The sequence below is a fragment of the Haplochromis burtoni genome, unplaced genomic scaffold, assembly GCF_018398535.1.
Source record: "Haplochromis burtoni strain Fernald_Lab_line unplaced genomic scaffold, NCSU_Asbu1 Contig_2206, whole genome shotgun sequence".
Classification (NCBI taxonomy): Eukaryota; Metazoa; Chordata; class Actinopteri; order Cichliformes; family Cichlidae; genus Haplochromis; species Haplochromis burtoni.
In genome coordinates, this window is record NW_024584567.1 from 7,942 (window position 1) to 14,960 (window position 7,019).

At 40.7% G+C, this 7,019-nt stretch overlaps 1 long non-coding RNA gene across 1 annotated transcript; it reads right to left on the bottom strand.

Annotated features, from left to right (window-relative positions):
* Nucleotides 1-26: 26 nt before the first annotated feature.
* On the bottom strand, nucleotides 27-3,418 carry LOC106632780. The gene is made up of 3 exons (XR_006053819.1): nucleotides 3,015-3,418; nucleotides 1,777-2,179; nucleotides 27-1,533 (listed from the first exon to the last, which is right to left on the bottom strand). It is a non-coding gene; the product is annotated as an uncharacterized LOC106632780 (long non-coding RNA).
* Nucleotides 3,419-7,019: the final 3,601 nt, after the last annotated feature.

Consider the following 7,019-nt stretch of genomic DNA (forward strand, 5'->3'; position numbering starts at 1 on the left):
AACCCTGTTTTAAACACTGGTATGAATGTATACAATACAAGTTTTGAAGGAGCAAGTGGAGAGCCTTGCCAGCTGCTAATGCTCTTTTAATTACAGACACTAATGTATATCAGCTTTTTTGTATTAAATTTTACTATTTCTGCTTTTATGTAGCTCAACATAGCAGAGTCTCAGATTTGATCTCTTTTAGTAAATAGAAGTCAGGGTAAATTTTAGGTCCTTTATTTTTAATCCATTAGATTTTAGAAATATTTGAATTCAGTCGGCTCTGGCTATTGTAAATACATTTTAGTCTATCCAAAACACATCCTGGAAAATCTGAGAGAGCACCATCACAGGTTTTTTTATATTACATTAAGAGATGAAAATGTGTTGTTTCATTTTCCAATAATTGTAGAACTAATGTAGATGATGATTGCAACACCAGTGTCTTCAGCACCGCATTGAATGTAAGCAACCCCGGACTTCACAGTGCAAGTTTCTACACAAAGTGGAGAGCCTTGCTAACAGCATAAAGATGGCTGTAGCTGCTGTTACTGCCCCTTTTATTTGTGAATTCTCATTCTGGAGCCTCAAGATGAGGATTTTTGCTATACTGGTCTCAAAAACAATATGGCAGAAATATGATGTGTGGAGGTCTGATTATGAAACCACATGCTGGTGGTTTTCAGAGAAATTTAAAGCACTTCCACATCAGTGTTTTTCCAACATGGAAGCTAGTTGGCACTGGCAGCATATCAGGTTTGCTGTGGATTTTATCTGACAGCCATTTTAAATGTTCTGTTCATGTTTCTTGAAATGACAGACTTTAAGGCTGGAGGTTAGTCCAGGGTTTTTAATAAATATTTAAGGCCAATGATCTAGACCTGCATCTTTTCTGCTGTAAATATTGACTTTGTTAAATGAAGCACTGCCTGTTTCTTGACTGCCACCTTTTCTAGTCCCAAATATTATTGAAATGCATGAATTTGTTGAAACTCAGAAATCTGGTGCAGTGTCTACACCTGCCAACTACAAAGAAGCATGAAGCCTGTCATGAAGTCAAGCTTCTTGTTCAAAGCCTTTACGTGCTTCCTCCAGGACACTGATATGGTTAGCAGATGTAGTTCAGAGGAAAGAAAAGAATTCCTACAAGGTCAGTAGATCTGTAACACAGTCTGGATTTCTTTAGGATGGAAACGTTACTTTTCAGAGAGAGCTCAGCGAAAACTACAAAAGTGGGTTGTCCATACCAAAATAATCTAGATGGATAAACTGCACCAAACAATAGTAGAAAATATTGACACAGTACTGTGCAATATTTAACTTCTACAGCTTCAGCTACACCAACACATGTGAGGAAGTGGCCTTTCTCTACTCCCCCACCCTCTTTAACTGACCCAGTGTTTGGATACAAACAGGAAGCTCCATCACTGACAAAGGTGTTCAGGTAAGGCAGGACCTGCTCCTGTCGAGCCACAGTGCTGAAATTTCTCTACATCATGTGCTGGTTTTCCTAAACTTCCTCCTTCAGTTCTGACAACAAGTCTTCGCCTGAAAGAAGGAATGATTATAAATATATGGTCCACATGGGTCAGAATATTTACCGTTATGCTTTGGCACAAGTCACTTTAGAACATTGAATGATACCAAAAAAGTAATTAAATAATGGCTAAATTGCTCACTCTTATACAGAATAGCATCACACAAACACTCTGCACGTTGGCTGCATTCATAAAATTTGCCACCAGATTTCACTTGAACATTGCTCACTGGGCAACAATGCTGAGTACATACCTGTTGAGATTCTGATTCAGATTGATGAAAGCCATCTGAGTCTTCCAGTCTGCCATTTTTGCAGCTTCACAGACTGGAACACAAAACTGGTTTAAGTATCTCTGCTGGAGCAGGTGGTTTGTTGCAGAGGTTTCGAAGCATGTGTTTAAACCATCCTGTTTTGCAGCATTAACAACCACACTGATGTCAGGCTCAGTGAGAGTTGAACATGATAACCAGTCATGTGTTCATAAACTGCATTAGGATGTACCTGTTCCACTTCACTCACCTGAACCCAGGAGAGTAGGCACTGGAAAATCTCTTCTCCTGACCAGAGTCTGTGGCTGTAGAGCAGGGGTAGGGAACCTTAGTCCTCCAGAGCCGGTGTCCTGCAGGTTTTAGATCTCATCCTGGTTCACCACACCTGAATCAAATGATTAGGTCATTACCAGCCTCTGGAGAACTTCAAGACATGTTGAGCAGCTAATTTAGCCATTTATTTCAGCCTTGTTGGATCAAGGACACATCTAAAATCTGCAGGAAACCAGCTCTTGAGGCCTGGAGTTCCCTACCCCTACTGTAGAGCATCTCTTTGTCAGATGCCGTGGAGAGAGACAAAGAAACTGACAACGAGTAGTAGATTTTAAGACGAAAGCCGTTTATCAATTCAACTGAGAGAAAAGGACCAACATCAAACTGTTAACTAACCAACATCCACCTTTAATTCCAGACAGTGTAATGTTCCAAGAGTTTCTGCCACATTCATGTAGGGAGAGCTGAAGCTCTTTTAAAGGCATGTAGGTCAATCTCAACACCTTCTTGACCAAACCATTGACTGCTGAGGGCCTTTTTAACTGAGGCCAGAGTGAGTGCAATGTGCAAGATCTTCATCTGAGTGGATCTATACCAGATTGATGTTGAAATGTGCCAAAGAGATTTAAACAGATGCTCTACACCCAACCATCTGATTCATGCTTCCCAACAGCTTAAACCAGTTTCTTCAAACTGGACTGAAGTGGACTCCCTGTTCAATTGTGGAGGGAGAAAGCAGTGTCAAGATTTCAGTACAAACACCATCATCTGTGCCCACGCACATTCAACTCTCAGCAATCAGCAGCAAACAATCCTGCAGACCAACAGCCCCAAACAGGCTATGCATGCCAAATCTTTTCAATTAACAGGGCAGCTTATTGTGCACATCCACCAGTAAATGAAGCTTCTAACTTCACTTCAGCAATTATTTAACCGTCAAGGCCTACCTCCGTGTCTGGATCCACATCTGCTGACTTTAATCCTCTCCATCCTTGATGCCATGCTCCATGTTGAGGTTCTTCCATAGATGGATTTTTGTTGGCAAATTTAAGCAACTTCAGGATCAAATGAAAAGTTGCTGAGAAGGTGAGACTGGACCTGAATACTTTTGTGACGCCTTCCACAAAAACAGTGATTCACTGAGACAGAAAAGAACTTTAAATCTTTAACAATAAAAGAAGAACACTAAGGGAAACAAACTAAAGCGAAGCACGCAAGAGAACCAAAAACTCAGCAATCCTCTCTGCTCCAACTGACACTGCATGAACAGGTGCCTAAAATAAGCAATCAATACCGCCCAAATCACATGACCCACCATAAACTATCACAAAATACTTTCAATACAAACCTCTTAAACATAGCCATCAGAAATGACACAGTTAACAACAGCATGAAATCTGTATATTAAGTTCAGACAGGCCTCTTACAATCATGATCTACAATATTTGGTGGGATTGTTGAAAAGTGAGTGAATCTTTCCGAAATCTTGCTGCCATGTTCTTCTTCTTTGGGTTTGGCAGGCTAGATGCATCACTGGTGTGTTACTGCCATCTACTGTTCATTATTTCCCAAGTCAGTCTTCTTCTGATTAAAAAGGCTGGACTCAAGCTAGAAGCACAAAGTCAGCCTCAGATCCCTCCATTGTCTTATATAGACTAGCACTGTGTAGATATTGTAACTGTCTTTGTTTTAGTGCAGCAGTGCAGGTTCAGAAGTGTGTGCACGTTGAACACAGTTTCTCCAGCTGATCCAAGCTCTCTGAACAACTTTCTTCATTGATGGAAATACTTTTTGCACTCAGGATTTTTCTGACTGTATTGGTGCTGCCATAGTCACATTTGCCATCCTGGTGTTTTCCTGTGAGAGCCAGCCCACTCATGAATCCATGGCAGCCAGGTCTCAGTCTGATAAATATAAGTGAGTCTCTTCTTTTGCCAATAAACAACATTCAAAGTGCGACCTTGAGAGAACATTTAGGGCCTTTAGAATCCCTGAAGGAGAATGATAGACTGCTTTGAATTGAAAGAAGACAACAGAAACTACAATTACTACTTTTACAACTGAGGTGTGCAGAAGAGCATCTTTGAATGCACATCAGCAAGATGCAGCAGAAGACCACACCAAGTACCACTCATGTCAGCTAAATACAGGAAACTCGAGCTACAGGTCAAAAAAACTTGGAAAGTTGGACAACAGAAGATTGGAGAGATGTTTTCTGGTGTGATGAGTTTCAATTTCTGATGTAACATTTGAATTGTCAGAACTGACTGTGTGCCATCTTCTGCTGAATGCTTCAAGAAGGATAAGTCATGTCACAAAGCTCTGACCATCTGGAGCTGGTTTCTTCAACATCACAAGGACTTCTATGGGCTCAAATTGTGGTCATAAATATTTTGTACTTGTAAATCAATTTTGTATGTTTAAAATGAATTTGTGTGTGCCAAGTACAAAACTGGTTTACAAGTACAAAATATTTATGACCACAATTTGAGCCCATAGACTTCACTGAACTCAAATACAATGGTGCAGCTTTAGGATGTGGTGTAACAGAAGTTTCACATGATTGATGTGCAGCCATCTAATTTGCAGCAACTGTGCCATGTTGTCATGTCAACAAGGACGAAAATGTCTGAGGAGTGTTTTAAGCTTGTTGTTGAATGTAAATCATGACTCAAAGAAGATCTGAAGGCAAAAGAAGATCCAACCTGGTGCTACCAAAGTGTGACTAATAAAGTTGCCATGTTCTTTATAACATTTCTTGAAAATGTGACATCATCAGCAGGAATATTCTGGCTGTAATTTCTTCAGAGGTTGACGGCACTGTAATCGAACACACCAAGTTTGTTTGTAACATTTAGATGATAAACTCAAAGTATTTGAGCAGGCATGAATGACTTCCTGTCTGTCATAGTTTCAGATATACAGTGTTAGATTGGGTTGGGCACCTCTGGTGTATTATCATCATCTAATAGCTGAATGTACAATATCAATCCACGGCCACTCAGGTTAATGAGTGTATTCATTAATCTGTATTCCTCTTGTATTTCATTGCTCAAATTCAGGAATTGAAAAACACCTTATGTCATAATGCTTTTCAGAAACTCTCAAAGACAACATTACATGGATTATTAGACTCAGTGCTGCTCATTTATTGACTTGATTTTTCATTCCTGCAGCTTCGCTGTTCTGACAGCTCCACTCAGGCTCTGCTTGACACCACCGTGCTCCTGCTGCAAGGCGCCTGGTTTCTGGTACGCTTCCCAGTCATGATCATGGTGGCACTGTGAGCAAGAACCTGGCAACCTCCAGCCACCATGCCCCATCGTAACATTCCTTGACAGATCCCAACACAGCCCTGGTACAAACATACATGGCCATCAGCAGCATCCTACACTTTAAATGAGCTGACTTCAGGTGTTCAGTAAGGGGAAGATTTAATAACATTGCACGTTTCATTTCAAGACTCTGTAGTCACAGAGCAGAGAGTAGAAAAGGTGACAATAAAATGTTTTTGGAGCTTTACCAAGTAATCAGCATCAGACTTGTTAACAATTAAAATAAAACCCAACATTTAGAGTCTTAGGAAGATAATCACAGAGGCAAAAACTTTCCACTGTATCGTCTCAGGTTTCTTAAAATGAAGTCTGAGGTAGGGTTGTTATTTGAGGTATTCCTGGAAAAATCTTTGATCCAGGTCCAGATTCTTTAGATGAACTTTAGTGTTTAGTCATACTTCCAGCCTCCTTTATTGACGTTGCCTGGTGGCATTGACCAGCCAAACATCCGGGGCGAGGTGGGGAAGGTCCATTGAGGTCCAGCTGCAAAATGGTCCACAGCATGATGATAATATGGACCATTTGTGATTGAGTTTACCTCCAGGTGCTGGGTATACAACTCCCTGAGTGGGGGCTGTCCCTCTCCCTGAAATTGAACCACAGATTCACCGTCAGTAAAACCAGAATACTTCTTTTAAATTATTGACATTACATTTCATTAAATACAATCAATTCCCCAGATAATGACAGAATCAGAAACAGGGCTTTTCAATAATTGGAGATACTTACATGAAGTGGGACGCCCTGATTCACATGCTGAGGATGTGACCTCCTCCTAAACTTACTCCGTCTGTTTTGAAACCAAGTTTTTACCTAAAGATAGAAGAAAACAGAAAACATTTCATGAGTACAATGGACCCGAAATTCAATTTCTTAGATTCTAACAAGTTGAAAAACACTCACCTGTTTGTAGGTCAGTCCTGTCATCTGTGCCAGCTGTTTCATCTCTCTTGGCTCATAGTAATGTTTCGCATTAAAGTGATGGACAAGAATATTCAACTGTCTCTCTGTGAACACCACCCGGGCCTTTCCTTTAGGTTTCTCTGGAGCAGTGCTGGGATGGTGCAGAGTGGCAGTGATGTTGCCATCCTGGCTTCTTGGGACAGCAAAATCTTGTTTCTGCTCTGAGACTGAACTGGAAACAGCCTCAGAGGTATCAGTAGTTTTGTTGATCATCTCTATTTGTAGAGCAGTCTCTGCCCATGTAGAGAGTTCTTCCAAGGAAAGACTCCCTTCAGGGCCGCTGACATATCTCCTCAAGTCTGTGAGGGTAAAGACACAATAGGACAAGTAAGCACAAGTCTATATGGTCCACATGGGTCAGTTACTGATATGTTTTGGCACGACTGACTTTCTAATAGAAATAATAAAAAAAGTTAAATTGATAAGTCTTGAATCCCAAAAGGTCTCAGATTGAAGAAGTCACTCGTTTGAGTGACAAAACATTTCTTCCATTGAAAACATTACATCCAGGTGAACTAAATCAACCTTTAAGGATTTACTTACCTGATGACTGAGCATCAAGACAATGCTGAAGCTGTTTCCAGCTCCGTCATGGAGGAGGAACTGGTTTTTGCTTCCCCAAGAAACCAGGAGGGCAGCAACACTGTCACAAGT